This window comes from Phocoena sinus, chromosome 15 (assembly GCF_008692025.1).
Source record: "Phocoena sinus isolate mPhoSin1 chromosome 15, mPhoSin1.pri, whole genome shotgun sequence".
Classification (NCBI taxonomy): Eukaryota; Metazoa; Chordata; class Mammalia; order Artiodactyla; family Phocoenidae; genus Phocoena; species Phocoena sinus.
This window is the reverse complement of record NC_045777.1, coordinates 60002671-60019927: the sequence shown is the minus strand read 5'-3', so window position 1 is coordinate 60019927 and position 17257 is coordinate 60002671. Positions and strand designations below refer to the sequence as shown.

The following is a 17257-nucleotide window of genomic DNA, read 5'->3' as shown; positions in this document are numbered from 1 at the left end:
GCCGTGACACACACAGGGCAGTGCAGACAGAGTTTCTTCATGTCATGTCACACTGCCACCTGCTTAAAGGTTTTTTTTTTTTAAATTCCTGCCAAGAACTTCTCTGCAGTCAAATTTATTTATGGCTCCCATGCCATCTTGAGATGCTAAGCAGAGACTCTATTTTGAACACCGTGGCTCTACCTGTGCTGCACTGAGTTCCAAACCAAAACTTTCTCCGTAAAAGCTGAAAGACCATACTATTAAGTCATTTCAACCTTCTGTTAGCTACTCTGGGAACAGTCAGTGCCTCTGGGTCTCTGGCGATGGTTTAATTTAATTTGATTTAAAATGTAAATATCACGTTTTTCTACCTCCCTCGAGGCCAACCCGTTTCTTCTTCAAATATGATGACGGCTTAATAAAGACAGAAAGTGCCCTGGCCACTGTTATACACTCAGACCCAGACAGACTGTCTTCGTGGCTGTGTCTCAACCTACAGGAGGCCGGAGAGGGTGGAGGTGGTGGGCTCGACTGCCTGGGTTCAATCCTGATCCTGCCAGCTGAGAGCTATATGAGCTCGAACTAACCCTTGCTGGGCCTTAACTTCTTCATCAGTAAAACAGGCATGATCGTGGTGCCCATCTTATGGGGCTGCTGTAAGAAATAACTGAAATAATCTGGGTGAGGCGCCCGGCACACCGTCTAGCACACAATGAGAATGCAACCAGCATTAGCTGCTATTATGATTACTATTGGACAGCACTGCTTGGAGCCTTTTCTGATGGATGAACTGAATTCTTATACTCCACGCCGTAGCCACAGTTTCACGTACAATTAGAGACTGTTTTCCACGTTGGGAAGAACACCCCCGCCCCTGCCACACACACACACCTGGATTCCCAAGTCCTCGCATATCTATAACCTGGCCATCTAAGACATGACTGACCACGCGGATCTCCAAAGAAGCCAGGCCTTCACGGGCACCCCTGTGGCAAGTGCTGCTGACAGACCCAGCTGCCTCTCCCCTGTTGCAACTGAAGTCACTTCCCACAGAAAAAGTCGAGAAGCGATAGTCAACCAACCTCTTAGGCATCTTGGCAGATTTCATCTTCTGGCACAGATATGCTGAATGAATGACACGTCTGAAAGTTTGTATATGAAATCAAATTGGAGAAACTATTGCTTTAAAGCTTTAAAAAAAAGACTAAGAAGGCTGACAATGTAAAGCAGAGGGGGCCAATGCGAATGCCTCGAGGGACCAGGCAGGCAAAATCAGGCTGGGTGGGCTAGGGATGTAGCCAGGACTGCCTCTTGGATACAGGGCAGCACCTGCTCGGCCCTGAGCGAGCACAGACCCACTGCTGTTGGATCGTTGCATGTTTTCAAGAAAATTGGAAATTGAAGATTTTATGGGAAATTCAACAATGGCTTGTTCAACATTGTCAATAAGTTCAATTTTTAAAATGTCATTAGCCAAATGAAACAGATCTTTGGGCCTGACGTGGATTGAAGGATCTCTGGTTTAAAGGAGTCCCGCAAATGAGTTCACCTTTGAGGGGAAGAATCCTTTGTCATCAGAACCCTGTCCACTTCAGCCACCTGCTTTACAAACCAAGGTTAAATGAGATAATCAGGTCAAGTGCTTTACGCAGTGCCTCGCATATGGTAATGTTCAAGTGCGGCTCAGTATTATTTTTCCCTAAAGCGGGACCACCTACAGGGGAAGGGGGAGCCTCACAAAAGCCAAGCCCCAGACCTCTGTCTCTAGAGTTTCTCCATCAAAAGGCCCATCAACAAGCAGTTGTGGTGGAAGCTGCTCCGATCTAAAAGGGTTCATCTGTGTTGTGCTTTTTTTTTTTTTTTTTTTTTTTTTTTTGCGGTATGCGGGCCTCTCACTGTTGTGGCCTCTCCCATTGCGGAGCACAGACTCAGCGGCCATGGCTCACGGGCCCAGCCGCTCTGCGGCATGTGGGATCTTCCCAGACCGGGGCACGAACCCATGTCCCCTGCATCGGCAGGCGGACTCTCAACCACTGCGCCACCAGGGAAGCCCTTGTGCTTCCTTTTAAAACATCCCATCCAAAGACTCTCCAGACTGCCTACGGGTTTGAATCAACATTCATCATTTCACTGCACTTGTCCTCAGTCAAAACTTGAAAATCTGGAGGGGATGCTTCAGAAGGGACCCTGGAGTGTGGTTTCCTGCTTGTTTCCTTTTAGCTGAAAGGGATGATCCAGCATTTTTTCCCCCTAAAAGGCTATCCAAAAATTAAACAACCCAGATATTTAACAAAGAGACCCATCAGCTTCAGAAGAAAACAGTAAGCATTCAGTGAGGTTGCACCCAGTGTAGTGAAATGACAGGGATAAACACGGGACGCAGAAAGGCTGCATGCGTTGGGGTCGGCAGCTGCCCCTGCCACTCTTGATCGGGCCTCTGAGGACAGCAGACTGGACTTGGCCAAACGTACTCTTTTCTAAATGAGGCACTCAACACTATGGGAGCTCTCCCTTCCCACCCAGGCCCCCAAATGCAGGCTCTGTGGGGGATGGAGATGGTGGTCCAAGGAGGACCTGATCACCTGCTTGGGAAGAAACCATTATGGATGATGTGGTGCCATAAAAAGAACAGAGACCCTGGAGTCAGACAGAAGTGGATTTGAGCCTGGAATGTGAACCCCAAAAGGTGAGAACCTCTTGTTCACGGCTACCAGCCCAGCATCTGCAAAGGCGCCAGGTTCCTCACAGGTGCTTGATGAAAAACTTCTGAATGAATGAATAAATCAACAAAGTCTGAATTCAACACTTCATCATCACAAGTCATTGGTCAAATTATTGAATGTCTCTGACCTTCAGGTTTCTTATCTCTCAAACAGGAAAACCATCATCACTGTCCAGTGACCATAAAACATGGCGCCCAGCACAGCACAGGTGTTAATATTCACTCTCCACCCTCCCTTCCTCTGTGCTTCCATCTCCTCCTGACTCGTATGAGCACAATGCCAACAACATGAGCAGGGCCAACACGGGGGCCTGGAAGTTGGTCCAGGGGAGGAGCTGGCTTGGAGTTGAGGCTTGAAGGATAGGGCAGATGTGGAAGATGAGGAGGAAGGAGGGCAGACGAAGCCAAGAGGAAAGAGCAGAAAAGCAGACAGGGCTGTGAGGACAGAGGAGGAGAGCAGAGTCTGCAGAATCAACGGTTGGAGCAGGGAAGCGACACAGATCAGCCTGGGAGGAAAATGCAGAGACGGGTGTCCATCCAGGAGCTGGAGATGCAGGCAAACCCGGCAGGTGGGCCTAAAGATGGAGTTCTCACGAGCCAGAAGCATCTGCCAAAGGACCCAGGGGAGCCTACGGCCACCCCACCAAGCACCAGGTCCTTCTCAAGCTTTTTGATCATGGCCTTAAGTAAGATCAGGATGGGGGAGGATTGGAAGGCATCATCCAACAGGCAAAACGGATACACAGAGAGTAACCCATTTTTAAAATATCACCAATAAAACTGCTTTAACAAGACATTCCTAACAGGCATGACACTAATGAGCCATCTCGGCGAGAAGCAAATGTTAATTTGCTCAGAATCCATGGAAAACGATGGCATTGCATGCAGAGGAAAACCAGATGCAATCCTTTGGCAATGAGGTCAGGACACACATTACACACAAGTGCACAAACACCCCTGGTTCTGAGCCGGACTAAAAGCCCATCTCCCCTGATCCCCAATTCCTTTCTAAGGTGAGTATAATAGTAACAGCAGCAGTTAACGACAACAAAAGTAACTAATGCTTATGCTGTAAATTATTTAATTCTCCAAACAACACAGTGTGATAGGTCTTCTGTTGTCCCCATTTCACAGATGGGGGAAACTGAGGCTCCGCGAGATTAAGGAACACATCCATGATCATACAGTGTACCTGATGCCACAGCCCACGGTCCCAGCACCTATATGGAAGATATGCTGTTTCAAATGCTTTTTGGAACAAGACAGGGTACAAATAAATTTTAAAAATCAAGTTTGAGGCAGCTTCTGCAACCATTTTTTGGTACAGCTAGGCCCCGGAAATTCATGCTAAGGGGACCCACCTGGAGCACACAGAGAAGGTGTTACTCTTTCCTCTGTCCTGTAATCTCAGAATCTCCAGGCAGGAGGTTCTGGGAATGAAGTGTGGCCAAGTCCGGCAGCCTGGAAGTTGGGTCAGAGCAGAGGCCAAGATGCTCTTTCTGGAGAAAGACCAGGCAGGCCTGGGCATCTGGGCCTGGCCCCTGCCCAACTCACACCAGCCCAGGATCCAGAGTGGGAGCCTGTGGGGTGAAGCCACAGCGGCCTGCCAGACACAGGTACAGGCTGTGGAGCAAGGAGGAAACGAACATGAGACACTGAACTGTTCCCAGTATGTGGAGGGGGGTTGAGGAATCCTCTAGTCACATGTAAGTGAGGAAAGGAATCAGGAATGGAGTGGACAATGTGTCCTGTATCCAGGGCTCTACCCCAGGAGCTCAAGAAGCAAATGCAGGGAAGACAGGAAACATGGAACTGCTCCAAGCTTAATCGGCAGTGGATCACAATGGGCTGAGGGAGAAATTAGACTCCACGGCTAAAAATATTTGCTGTGACTTCCTGATCCAGGATGTCAATATCAGCTCTGGAACTTGCACAGGTGGAGGCACTGAGGCCCGGGTCCTGCACTGGGTAAGAACCAGCCTCTGGGACTCAGCTGCCCACTCAACCACCTGCCAGGATGTCACCTCGGGCTACTATTTAAACTCTCCGGAACTCAGTTTCCACATTCTGTAAAACAGTGACAGCAGTGCCTGCTTCCCTCACAGAGCTGCTGGAAGGACTGAATGGCTCGCTTTCCCAGAAAGCCTGGCTCAAAGATGGACCACACAAGTGTTAGCTATTACATAAGCATCAAGCCCATCTCAGAGGTGAGGCAACTGAGGCTCAGAGAGGTTACGTCACTTGCTCCATGCCACGAGGGGGCCACTGTTCCCTGAGCAACATCTCTGTGCCACACGCTTCCCAAGTCTCCCACCAGCACCGTGAGGTCAGCGCCGCTGTCCCCCTTTTACAGACGAAGACCAGGGCCTGAGAGGTTTCGTGGCACGGTCACAAGACAGTAAGTGACAGAACAAAATTCACATCTGGATCTTTGAAAAAACAGAACCTACATTCTTTTGATTCTATCACATGCTCTCTGACTAACGAACAACCCCAAAATGAGAAACGCCATGTAAACCACATAGAACCAGGGTTGGCAAACCACAGCCTGCCGTCCAAAGCCAGCCCACGGCCTGTTTTCTAAACAAAGTTTTACTGGAACACAGCCATGACCCTGTGTTTACACACTGTTTGTGGCTGCTTTTACTGTACGATGACAGACTGTAAGTCCACAAAGCCTAAAATACTTATTCTTTGGCTCATTATAAAGTTTGTCAACCTCTGGCTTAGAATAACGGCTGGAAGACAAGGCTCCATAGGTGGTGGCCATTATCATCACCTCCATCATCGTTACCATTACACACAGGACAGCACAGCGAGGAAGAGCAGAAACTTGGCCACCAGGCCAGCCTTGGTTCCAGCTGGGGTTCTGCCACCCTCACTGTGTGACCTGCGGAGACCCTAGTAACCGTTCTGCACTCAGCTTCTTCGCATATGCCACAGGGATAAGACTAGCCCAGGGTCCCCAGCCTCGGCACTGTTGACATTTGGGGCCAGATAATTCGTTGCTGTGGGGCCTGTCTCCTGTTTACCGAACAGGGCTGTGCAGGGTACCAGTCACTCTCAGATCATTTACGCCATTGAAAGACACAATCGCCAAAGCCAATAGGAGAGTCCAAGTGAGGATCCAAATTACCTTCATGGGACAACTTGGTTCAACGCCTGGAATTTATTCGCCACGCGTTCTGCAAGGGCCTGAGACAACAAACCCCAGGAAGCCAGAGTTCCCTGCCCTAAGGGGCTTAAGGGACGTCTGCTGTTTGTGGCAGTCCGGCATCTCCTCCCATCTACTGGTGACAGCACCACATTTTGTTTTGGGAAATCCTGACTTGCCCATCTCCAGGGCGCATGGCACCAGGGGTTGGTGCAAGTGTCCGGGTCTGGCCAGTCAACTGAGTCCCCTTCCAAGTGGCCACCGAGACTCCATCCCAGGTCTTCAGCTGGGGTTGCTGGGCTGCTAGGATGGAAGCCTGGAGCTGCGGTGCTTATTCTGCCCCTACGTGTGACGAGTGCCCTGAGGATGCAGCCAAGCGAGGAAAGGCAGCTGAGACAGCAGGGAGAGCTCGGCCTGACGGCACCACGTCAGCACCCCAACCCAGCCAGACCTGAAGCCACCACCGCTCTTAGAATAGTCTGTTACATGAGCCAGTAAACTCTGCTTAACGATGCTTGAATCGTTTTAAGCTGGGTTTCTGGCAATCATAACGAAAGGAAGCTTAACAAGTGAGACACACACGTAAAGTATAAGACACCAGACCAGTCAGCAGAGCTGTGATAGAAATGTACTCCGATTACAGGATGCGCGGGGGAAGGGATGGATGATTCCTCTTCAAGAAAAGGCTTGACCGTGGTGAAATAAAGGAAGCTGACGGATCAGAGAGGTGGGTCCTCTGGGGACAGAGACCCACAGATCCCGGGCACCCAGGAATCGGGCATGCTCCAGGAAGCCTTGCCATCTGCAGCCTCACCCTGGCCAAGAGTCGCTGCTTCGAGGCCAGGGCCACAGCCCGTTCTTCTGTTTCCTAAGAGTTGTTGCCAGCACGAAAAATACCATCACTGGGGGGTGTGAGGCAGCCCAGGCCTTGCTGTTGAGCTTGTGGAAGAATTTTCTTTACATTTAGCTCTAAGATTCCTGAAACCACCACTGAGTCTGTTTGAGAATTAGCTGCTTGAAGAAACAATCTTTATCCGAAGACCAAGGGATACCAACAAGCTTGAAACATCTTTGGCTGAGGGTACTAACAACTGTAGCAGTAAAACAGCAAAAGCAACACAGGCAGACCTCGCATATTGCAGGTTTGGTGCCAAAACACCACGATAAAGCGAATATTACAATAAAGTGAGGCACACAAGGCTTTTGGTTTCCCAGTGCCTATAAAAGTTATGCTCACACTGTACTGTGATCTATCAAGAACGCAATAGCATTGTGTCTAAAAAAAAAAAAAAAAAAGACAACGTGCATATCTTAATTTAAAAATACTTGATTGCTAAAAAATGCTAATCATCTGAGCCTTAAGTGAGTCATATGTTTTTTGCAACAGTAACATCAAAGATAAGTGATCACAGATCACCGTAACAAATATAATAATAATGCGAGTTTGAAATATTGTGAGAATTACCAAAATGTGACCCAGAGATGGGAAGTGAGCAAACGCTGTTGGAGAATGGCGCCAAGAGTTGTTTGCAGAGTTGTTCCATGCAGGGTTGCCACCAATATTCAGTTTGTAAAAACACAGTATCGGCAAAACGCAGTAAAGCCAGGTATGACTGTAACTGTAATAAAAGGACAGCTAAAGTTCACGGACGCATACTGTATGGAAGGCTTGAGCTACACACTTGACATGCACGTTCTCACAGTATCTTCCCGATACTCTAAGATAGGTATGTGTACCTCTGTTTCCAGGTGAGCAGACTGGGGCTCAGGAAAGTAGGGATCTGCCCGGGGGCGCACAGCAGCCGAGACGACTTTGGATAGCCAGGCCGGTCTGCTCTTGCCCCCGTGACACTGTCTGACTATGGCCCCTGAGTGGGTTTGAGCTCCAAGGGAAAGGTCTTGCGGAAATCGAGAGGATCATGACCCAGGCCGGTGGCACAAAGGGCCCCGCCTGCCTGGCACTCTGTAACATGGTGCTGGGACCTCATCCAAAATGGCCACCTCACTGGAGCAAGCCCAGCACGTGGCCCAATGTAGCGCCCACCTCCGCTTCCTCCCCGCACACACCAGTGCCCCACATTCTCTCACTTGTGCACACCTTCTCTCACTTACTCCATTTTTATATGCCTAGAGACTCCATTTGTTAGGGCCTGAATTGTGTTCCCACCAAATTCACATACTGAAATCCTAACCCCCAGGATATCAGAATGTGACTGTATTTGGAGACAGCATCTTTAAAGCAGTAATTAAGGTAAAATGAGGATGGGCCCTAGGCCAATACGACTGATGTTCTTAGAAGAGGCGATCAGGACACAGACGTGCACAGAGGGAAGCCCATGTGGGGAAGGTGCCTGCCTGCAAGCCAAGGAGAGAGGCCTCAGAGGAAACCGACTCTGCTGAGACCCTGCTCTCAGCCTTCCCAGCCTCCAGGACTGGTGGAAAGCAAACACCTATCATTTAAGCCACCCAGTCTGTGGTACTTTGTCATGGTGGCCTGAGCCAACTGATATTCCATCCAATATCCTCAAATTAGAGGAGTTCCCCACCTGCTGCAAAGGCTGAAGGCTCAGAAGCTTAGTAAGACCCCAATCATCTACAAATAAAGCGGTCCAGGGGTTGTTACAGCACCAACACTGACCACCCACATGACCCACACAGAAGACATGAAATCCTGAGCCTTACAGGATCACCCCTCCAGCTTTCTAACAGAACAGCCCAGAACTCCATCTGCCTAACAGGAAGCCTCAAGTATTTCTCTCCCTTCTTAGCAGCTGCCTCCACCCCCGGTCCATTGTTTCCCAAATGGACAACGGCCCACAGTAGTAAACGGCACCTGCTCCAGCCAAATGCGGCCACCGCCACTGACCCCGGCCACCAGGCACAATCGCTGCACCCCCATACACACACTGTTTCCGGCCCCTGGGCCCCCCTTCACTGTCACCTCTGAGACTGGGTACTATTATTACCCCCATTTTACTCCAAGAAACCTAACGCATGTGTCCAGGGTTGCAGACTTGGAAGTGACCCCTGGATTCAAACCCAGGCCCTCTGACGCCAGACTCCAGCTGGGGTTGGCAAACTACGGCCTGTGGGCCAAGCCCAGCCCTGCTGTACATCAAGTCTTATTGGAACACAGCCCTGCCCATTCCTTTCTGTGCTGTCCACACGGTACAGTAGATGCAGCAGTGACCACATGGCCATAAAGCTGAACTTATTATCTGGTCCTTTACAGAAGGTTTGCCAACCTTGCTGTAAACGCTTGGCACACCAAGCGTTGGCACACCACACCCACCCCATTCGACCCTTCTAGGACTCTCCGAAACTCTGGCTGCCCCTCATACCCTGAGAGAAGAAAAAGAAAAAAGGAGAGAGAAAAAAATTGTATTTAAATATAATCCTCCTGATAAAATAAAGAGCAAACCAAATTCTCTGCAGATTCTTTTGTTCTCAGAAATTGCCAAGATGTCAGCCTCGCACAAGATAATAAATAAGAAGAACCAGCAAAGCGCTTCCCAATATTTAATTAATGCATTTTATCTGCTTCGCCACCTAGGAACAATGGGCCACAGGTTGGAAGATCAAGTCTAAACCTTAATGCTGAATTCTTGGTTTTATAAAGTGCTTGTCACAACCTTAATATTACTTAAATGTAGTTTTTTTTTTCTGTTATTATTAATTAGGTTTTTCCTAACAGTCAGTATCACAATTAACCTTAAAAGAAGAGCTACCGGGATGCATTTAACTAATTTTTACAAAGCAAACCTTTTCCAAGTCACCTCGTGCTGGCTTTCCATTCCTTCCTCTTTCGGCAGATTCCTCCTTGGCAAATTAAAATCTGCTCCGATACCATGCAAATAAATGCCTGTGACATTCTAACAATGCTGCCGTTCGTACAAATGCCTTTCATAGGGGCCGACTGGAAGGGCAACAGTCAAAATGTAGGCATTTTTAGATTCTGATTCGCTTTTCCCATTAGGAAGGGGCCTCAGAACTGCAGAAACAGGATAAAGTGCTGGTGAGGGCAAAAGTTTGCAAAGGAAAATCAGTTAAAAGTTGGGCATCGTCATGTGTTTTCTGTGCCTTTCACAAGGCAGTCGCTTTGCAATACTGCTGTAACATACCTACCGTTACAGAGGATTATATAAAGGGCCAGAGGGAGAGGAACAGCCTTCTGGGTGAAGTCCCTCAGAGCTTGTGCCCTGGGTGAAAGTTTGCTGTTATTTTCTCTGCTGCTCTAATTTCCCTCGATAGCTCTCATTACCTGATGGAGTTATTGGGGCTTTAAAAACGGATGTCTAAGCAGAAACTAACACACCATTGTAAAGCAGTTATACTCCAATAAAGATGTTAAAAAACAAAACAAAACAAAAAGGATGTCTAGGCAGCTTGGGAGGTTTCAGGAATTTCCCAGAGAAATGGATTGCTGGGTCAGGAGGACCGTTTGTCAGCTCTGAGTTTTGTTCACGGCACTGGTTACCATCAAAGGGGCTATGAGATGACCAAAGAACCTAGACTTATTAAACTTCAAGGTCAACTATGTGGGGGCAAAAGCAGTGGATGGAATTAGTTAAACAGATGCACTCGGGCCAGGGATTACAAATAGGTTTTGCTCACCCTGTATAACCTACAGAAGGAAAACATTAGCCAGGTGCCAACATTTAAATGCCAAAAGCATTCCCCTGGGGCAAGAATCAGCTGGCACTGACCGAAGGCCATCCTCTTTGGACACTCCTGTGTTCTTCACAGTCCTCCCGTGGCCTCCATCCCTCACCAATGCCCCCAGCCTGGACCTCGCTGGCGTCTCTGCTGGTGAGGCCTGCCTTCACAGCACCCAGGGACCAGTTGGTGATGAGCTGCTCTGATTTCTGAGGCTCCAGGGATATGATCCTCAAAACTAAAGGGTCCCCTAAGAGCCCAGGGAATGCTGAGAAAGGGGACTGGGTCATGAAAAAACATGGGACAGCTCAAATAACCAACCACTAATAATAAAAGCTTGCATCTAGCAACTGCATGTTATGTGAAGAGACTTGAAAATATGATTCCATCTAATCCCAGAAACCCTGTGAGGTAGGCTCATATTACAGATGGAGAAACTGAGGCACAGGAGGGAAGTGATAAAGTCAGTACTCAAACTCACGTCCATCCCTCGTGAGAGGCCAAACTCTTAACCACCCCACTGGTGTTTCCCCAGGCAGGGAACTCGGAACCCAGGATCGTTTTCTGCAGTGCCTGGACACCAGAGAGAGCAACGCTGACACCCCAAAGACAAAGTTCTTCCCTTAACACATTCTCAGTCTGTCTGAAGATTCAGTTTGGTGCTCATCTCCCTTTTTACCTCTGGGCAGGCCACAGTTTCTGGCCAGAAACTAACAGTTGTTTCGTATTCATCATGGTACTTTCGCAGTTATTTTCTCCTGATGGCAAAGGACCCTGGTTTTCTTTATAAATAAATTTACTTTAGCAAAAAATGAGAGCCAATTTAAAGAAAATATTAAATCAGTACTGGTGGGCAGATATGGCAAAAATCATGACAGTAGAATAGGAAGGACTCAACTCAAGGTAATGGCATTAGGACAAGGCGACGGGGATGACTCAGCCTCAGGTAACTGCATCACAACGGGGGCCGTCAGAGCAGGGCGCTCGAGTCAATCCACTGGGACAACAAAAGAACTGCTCCGATTTAGATCCATTTTTACCTGTCATCTTTAAAGGTCTCAGGTTTTTGCTTTGTATGTTACAAATAATCTAACTATGTATATTGCAAACAAAGATGTACACTGCAGATTCTTTTTATCGACTGGCATATTCGATCAAAGAAGCTTGTCTACCCAGGACTAGACTCCTTGCACTTTCCCATGGGGCAGAATCCCACAAGAGCCGCAGTGATCACTAGGCGCACCCCCAGGCCCCCAGCATCCATTCCCTGCCCTTCCTGTGCTGGCCTCTGATTTCCACTGGGGACCCCATGTAATTCTGGACAAGAGGCTCCTCTCCTGGCTCCAGGGTGGAACATATGTTAGCCAGTTGGGGAACCCTCCCCACTGCCACCATCAGCGTAGTCAGGGCCTACGGGCTCCTCCTCAGGTCCTCTGCTGGGAACACTGGGACAAACACTTGTCCTCTGTGTCTGCCCCATCTGCTTACTCACTAATCAATCTCTCAATATTTCATTGAATAAAGGAATGGTTTTACCACCAATAGGTCAGCCTGGAGCCACTGGTTTTCCTAACTGTTGGACGTGGCCATGTCTAGTGCATTGGACTCAGCTACGGAAAGGCAGCTGCTCCTGGAGAGCAGGAGAAGATAGTGAAGAGGGAAGCCTGGAGCTGGCAGGAGGGGCATTTCAACACTATACCCTGATTTCCTCCTGTGGGAGGTTAAAGAAACCTGCCACCAACAAACTCATTATGGCTGAGCCCAAGCAGTCCTTGCCATCCAGGAAATTTCTAAGAGAAAGAATGTTTATTCCTTCCTTCTTCCTGATTAAATGCCTCCACAGTCACAAAGCAAGCAGGAACCCTCCCTCCCAGGGCGGTTAAGGTGAGCCAACACATGTCGAGTGCACAGCAGATACTTCCTGTGGTTGCTGCCAATACTATTTCCTCTCCTCCCGGGGTATCAGTCTTCTCATCTGTAAAATGGGTACTAATGATCACTACCTTGCTCAGTTCCTGGGATGAGTGAACGCAGCATCACAGATAATCTGTCGCTCATGCTCTCAAGACAACAGCCCTCATCAACTGGCAGCTGGAAATGTTGTCTTGACTTTTATGAGGATCTCTCTGAAGCGGTGGGATGGGAGCTTGAAATTTTTAAACTTCCATGACTGCTGCCCTAGGAGAGACTACACATCCTTAGAAATGAGGTTCTAACTGCTGGGTCCCACACTCTCCTCTCCCTAAGAAATAACATGAACAAAGCTGAAAGCTGCATGGTTCTGCCCTCCCAACTCAATCCTCTCTCTGCACATCTCCTCCCTCCAGGCAGAGTCTGTATCCAAGACACACGTGCACCTCCCACCTGAGGCAGAAAGCCTCACTCTCTACCTGCTGTTCCCATCCATCCCGAGCAGATGACACAAAATACGGTGCTCACGGGGCCTCCTGTCATCCAGAGAAAGCCAAGGGTAACAACGTCCAAGGAACCTCAGGGCAGAAAACACAGCCGGGTCCAAGGCTGCTGCTCATGGTCCAATAAGCACCTCCTAACTGCTGATTCTGGGCAGAACGCGAAGGTTCCCAAGTATGTGCGTGCTCTGAGAGTAGACGTGAATTTCAATCCCAGCTCTGCCACATGGGACTGGCTTCCGGCCACACTTAGTGCACACCCTCTCCGAGCCCCACGGACTCATCCATAAAATGGGCCAGCAATGCCCCAATCACAGAATCACTGCAAGCCAGGAGTGCAAACGGCCAGCACAGAGCCCAATGCAGGTCGGAACTCCTCCATACACAGGATGATGGCACTGTGATTCCCACTGCTGACCCGGCCACTGCTATCACCTGACCCAAGCCAGGTCCCCGCCCCCCCATCCCCAAGCAGCTATAAATACTAGGAAATGATAAATGCTGGCAGGTCCTGAATGACGCTGCACGCTTCACGTGCGTTAGCTCATTTCGACTTCCCAGAACACAGAGCGATGGATAATCATCACCATTTTGCAGATGAAGCAGCTGAGGCTTAGAGAGTTTAAGAAACACGTTCAGGGTCATCCATAACAATGCTTGTTTGATTCATTTCACATTCATTCCTCATTTATTAAGTGTCCACTGTATGCAAGCCACCATGTATACAATGGTGCATAATACACTTAGTCCCTGCCTTCACAGATGGTGTCAGATATTAAACAAATGTACACTGACTTGCTCACAAAGAAAGGAAGTGAGACTGTCAAAGCGCGGGACATGGAAAGTTAAACCATGTGAGCTGTTCTCTGTGGCTTTACAAGCAGTGCCTCCCATCTCTGGGGGGTGGAAGGGTGGCTGTTACTGTGGGTCTCCAGACAGAACCTAGGAAAGGCCAGCAGGTTCTCGAGTGGTTCAACGGTCTGGGCCCCAGCTGCCCAAACTCCCCAGCACCTCTAGATGAGGCACTAAGCCCCATCATAAAAGAAAGGGACGAGAAAAGAAAGGACAGGTTGTTTGTGAGGACTGTGGGAAACAGCCACGACAGAAAGCAGGGGAAGGGATGAGGAGGTGATGGAGAAAGGGAACCACCCGCTCAGGGGGCAGGACCCGAGATGAGGAAGCGGGGAGCGTCACGTGTCTGGGCCTGTGGCCAAGTGTGGCCCCTGCCTGCCTACGGCCTGTGAGTGGAGCCCTGGGAGCGGCCGTCTCTGTGCCCTGTGACCAGAAGAGCGCCCACCAGTTGTTTCCCTGGAGAAACCCTGGGCTCCTACAGAACATCAAGGTGGAAAGAGAAACGACTGGGGAAAAAGAAAAACAAAATACGGCTGTGATTAGATCTCCTCCAAGCAGAGCAGGCAGGAAGCAAGCTGGGCAAGAAGAATACAAGTCAAATCTCATTTAATAAAACAATCAAATGTGATGTGTCTAAGCCCTGGGGACATGGGGCTTCTGCCCTAGCCACCACTCCATGGTCTATTTTCAACCCAACAGCCAGAAGGAGCCTTTTAAACCCTGCTTCTGCTCAGAACCCTCCAATGACTTTCCAAGTGGCCTTGGAAGCTCTCGCTTCCTGCCGTCTTCCGAGCTCACCAGGCAGCAGCCCCGTCCTTATCATTCTATCCACACGGAGGCTGCAGGAAATGCCAAGGAGGAGAAGCATTGCAGAGAAACCGGGAGAAGGAAGGAGCAGAAGTTAGAGAAGGGGATGCGCCCGCTCTGAGCCCGTGGGGGCGAGGTGGGGACAGCAGTGGGAATGGAGGGAGTACCTCAGCACTGGTCCCTGAGGCAACAGAGAATAAGACCCTGATTCCACTCAAGGGGACTTTCACAGGTGACACTAGTCGAGATACAAGTCAGCCGCATCCCTGGGGCATGTGCCCCGAATTCTTCCACCCCTGAGGCTACCGCCAGGCCCTCCACCCTACCAAGCTTTCCCCTGCCTCTGGCCTTTGACTCTGTCTGCCCAGGACACTGCACTCCTACACCTTGTACCTCAAGCATGACCTCCTCAGAGGACCCCCTGACCATTCTCCCCAGCCGCCACCCAGCAGTCCCCCAATCGCATCACCCCATTCTCTGCGGAATAGGTGGCTCTACCCGAAATCAGCGTGGCTCTGTATTCGTGCCTTTGTTGACTGTCTCCCCCACAAGAATGTCACCTCCATTCCAGCAGAGAACTTGTGCCTCACGTGCCCCTTAGATCCCCGGCGCCTGGTCCAGAGTACGTGATCAAAAACTTCTACTGATTTCTTTCGCATGGATGGCCCTTCACCGTCTGCTTTTGTCAATGAAGTTTTATTGGCACCGTATCCATTTCGTAGGGCTGCCATAACAGCATACTACAGACTGGGTGGCTTAAGGAACAGAAATTTACTGCTCACAGCTCTGGAGGCTGGAAGTCCAAGATCAAGGTGTCAGCGGGTTTGTTTCGTCTGAGGCCTCTTCGTTGGCCTGCAGATGAGCACCTTCTCGCTGTGACCTCATATGGCCTTTCCTCTGTGAGTGCACAGCCCTGGTGTCTCTTTATGTGTCCAAATTTCCTCTTCTTATGAGGACATCAGTCCTATTGGCAGCTTGGGGCCCCACTCTTATGACCTCATTTAACCTTAATTACCTCCTTACAGGCCCCATGTCTACTACAGTTGCACCGGGGCGTTAGGGCTTCAACACAGGAATTTGGGGTGGGCACAGGGACACAATTCAGTACATAACAGAACACAGCCACACCCATGGTTGACATGTGGCCTCTGGCTGCTTCCATGCTCCAGCGGCAGAGCTGAGTAGTTGTGACCCAGACCAGCAGCTCTGCACAGCAGGAAACATTTCCTATCTAGCCCTTCACAGAAGTTTGCTGACTCCTGGTCTAGAGCAAGGCTCCCGCTGCGTTTACCATTAGAAGACCCCAGAGAAGCCCAGCGCAAAGCACCGGGACATTTTCTTTTGCTTCACAATTACCAGTAGTTTTGTCACTCCCCTGGGTCAGCTCCTGAGGCACCCGTGATTGCAGAGTATTAAACCAGAGATTAAAAGCCCAAGCCCAAAAGCCATAATTAAGATACATCCAGGAAATGAGGGAAGAGAATTACCTGTCAAATGCCAGCCCCACAGCAATCTGTAGGATACACAGTTTGCTAACAGCACCTCCATCATAATTCAGAAACCACTCAAGGACTGTTCAGAGGAGAGAGGAATTTGGTGTTCAGGCCTTCTGCGATGAGAGTGATGCCAGAGGTGTCACTTTTTATCCACCAAGAGCTATCAAGGGCCCCAGACATGCCTGGCTTCTTCTGTTCCTCCTGGGGTTTTTTTCTTTCTGTTCAACCACAATTTCAATTACAGTCAAAGAACCTCAGTTTCAAAAGCTCACAGGGAAGAAGATGCTGAGGACCCAATTTTAGTTGTTTTGAAACAAATCTTAACTACTGCTTCCCATGTCCCAGACACTGCTCTAACTTTTTCATCTCATTTAACTTATTTAGTCCTTATGACAAACTGATGGGGTGTGTGTTGGGGGAATGTTATGATCCTCATTGTACAGATGAGTAAACAGAGACTCAGAAAAGCTAAGCAGCTCAACCAAGGTCACATAGCTAGGAAGCCAGAGGGCCAAAATTGCAACCCATGCTGTCCCGCTCCAGAGTCTGCCCCCAACCATCACTCTGTATTTCTTCCCTTTCAGGTGTGAGCAATGTGGATAGGTCACGTCTGTGGTCCAGTCATCCACAAATGCTATAATATTCCATATAGTTCTAGGAATATATATAGCAGTGAAGTCTGAAAGAACGAATGATTAGCTTAGATACCAAAGAGCTAAGATCATAAACACTGTCTACATTATAGGAAGCCATAGTTGCAGGATTCAATTTACTGAGAATCTATTACTTATGGAATCATTCTCTGAACCAGTATCAATGAGGCAGTTAGTCCATACCCAGCACTGGGTGAGTTGCAAGGGATACAATGGTGATCAAAACTGACACCACCCTGCCTTCAAGGGCCTTGCAGTCAAGTGGTGAAACAGACATAAAACAAATGCTCACACAAATAACCACAGATTAAGACCAGAGACAATGTGGCAAGGGAAAAAAACAGGATACCACAAGAAGTATGATGGGAACTGTCCTAGTTTATGCTGGTGGGTCATGGAAGGGCCCTTCTCATCTGGTGGGAATTTACCAGGTCATGGTGGCAGGGGCTTTCCCCAGAAGAGAGAAGGGCATGTGCAAAGGTCCTGAGCTCAGCCTGTGGTTGGGCACCACCATTTACCCTGGC

General features: G+C 49.1%; 1 protein-coding gene across 9 annotated transcripts in view; it reads right to left on the bottom strand.

Moving 5' to 3' along the window:
• SNX29 (sorting nexin 29) overlaps nucleotides 1-17257 on the bottom strand; it is a 550106-nt gene that overhangs the window by 228507 nt on the left and 304342 nt on the right. The window contains exon 16 of one of the 9 annotated variants that reach the window (XR_004345668.1): nucleotides 4066-4327. The exons of the other annotated variants lie outside the window; for them this stretch is intronic. The gene's annotated coding sequence lies outside the window, so the exon portion shown is untranslated. The remainder of the gene's footprint in view (nucleotides 1-4065; nucleotides 4328-17257) is intronic. 9 annotated transcript variants of the gene reach the window in all.